Below are 2,007 nucleotides of genomic sequence, written 5' to 3' on the forward strand. Positions count from 1 at the left end.
CATCATCCGTGTAATTAGTTTTATAATTAACTTATATTTAGTCCTTCTAATTAACTCCAAATATTCATTGTACGGACTAAATTTTAGCTTCAGGATCCAAACACCTCCTTTGAAAATTTATACGGGATAGATCGGTAAAGGTGGTAGCACTACAGTTGGGCATGAGCAGTGGGCTGACGAGGGCAAGGCATGGGATATAGGGCAATAGAGGAAGAACGGCATGGGTAATGATATGGACGGTTGGAATATATCTACAAAATATAACAAAAATATACTATGAAACTACTGTTAGATCTTTGATGTCTATAAACTCAACCCATAATAACAAAGTTCTGTAGCTCACGGAAGATACTCCTAGCTAATTGTTAGCTCTAGCTAGATCTCCAGTTCTCCAGATCTACAAAATGATAGGTATACCGCCAAAAATTAAATGGCAAAAGAAGAGAACAGGTCATCTTCCCTGCCTGTCCCTGGGCTTCCTTTTCCTTTTCCGAAGTAATCTGGACTCTGGCAGAAGAAAAAACAACGTTGAGGAGGAACATGGGTTAACCATCTCTGAAGAAGATGGATGATGATAGGAAGAAAAACCTTGACAGGAAAGTAGAGATCCTCTTTACCCGGTCCAAAAACTTGACCGCCAGCAACCTTCTTGGGCTGGAAGATGTAGGCCGCTAGGCCTCCGGCCCTTATACCGCTGGGCCTCTACAATTAAGTCTATAATTGGGCCGCAAATCCAATCCTAATAATATACCCCATTCCAGCGAACTACGGTATCAGAAAAATGTATCTGTATCGTAGAACATTTTTTGATACACGTTCTACGGTCGTACTCTTATCATCGATGCCGACACATACGCAGGGAGCAGTGATGGAGAGAGAGAAATCGAAATCCAAAGCTAATTAACGCATTAATTTACTAGTCGGAAAAAAAATAATGGTGGCCTGCGGCCACTGTCCTGTCCTAGAAAGCCGGCGCCGTCCACGCATGCATGTCGTCGAGTCGAGGTTGCGACGCGGCCCGTCGAGGCCGTCCAGTTGCTACCACCACCCTGCGCTGTCTCCTCATTCTCTCTGTACTGTACCATCACCGTGCATCTTCATTAACGAAGAGAGATTGTAGTAGTGTTTCAGCAGGATAATAATAGTAAAAAAAAGAGATATAATCTACAATTCTAGTCAACTCCATGTAGTATATTCATGTCGACATCTGGTGGGGCCGGGGCCACCCATATGCACCCAAGATCACACCACGTGTCATACATCTTTTATCTTCTATTTTCAGAATAACTTTGGTGCTTACCTCATGCATGACGCATGCATATGCTAGTACCAATGGTTCACATGATATGGCTAGCCAACTATTTCAAATTGTATGTTATTTTAAATTTTTTAAATGCATGATTTTTGCTTTGCACCTTACATTATGTCTAGATACATGTTAAAATATATGTATCCACAGAATTCAAAACGGAGGGAGTAGTAGTCAAATATATCTGCCTCAGAAGCAGTTGACAGATAAAAAGTGAAAACTAATACCTTGGAAATTCTAAACTTTTTCCCGAATCATATAGTTCTCTTTCAATAATATTTGTTAAAAGAACCACCATATGTGTTCTAGGTTATATTATGAAATCAACTCCAAAATCGCGCCAGTTCATGAGATACAATAATATATGTCTGAAAATGTATCCTTGTCTATTTTTGTCTTTATTACATTTGTGCCTTGGAGTTATTTTTAACCAAAGACATTTGTGCCTTCATTGTCATTGTTGTATATCTTGAACAGGTTGAATTTGGAGGGTTTTTTTTTGTGTCAAGCATAACATAACCTTACCTATGTAAATATGGTGATCTTTTTTCAAGATATTTGAAATAAAACTTGGTATGATTTGTAAGAGTATTCATGTTTTCGACACCTAGCTACAAGACACAATATGTTGGTAACTTTTTTTTTGATAAAACAATATGTTGGTAACTTTGTAGTATTACCTTTTTTTTTTATGTGCC

Source organism: Setaria italica, chromosome I (genome assembly GCF_000263155.2).
Source record: "Setaria italica strain Yugu1 chromosome I, Setaria_italica_v2.0, whole genome shotgun sequence".
Lineage (NCBI taxonomy): Eukaryota > Viridiplantae > Streptophyta > Magnoliopsida > Poales > Poaceae > Setaria > Setaria italica.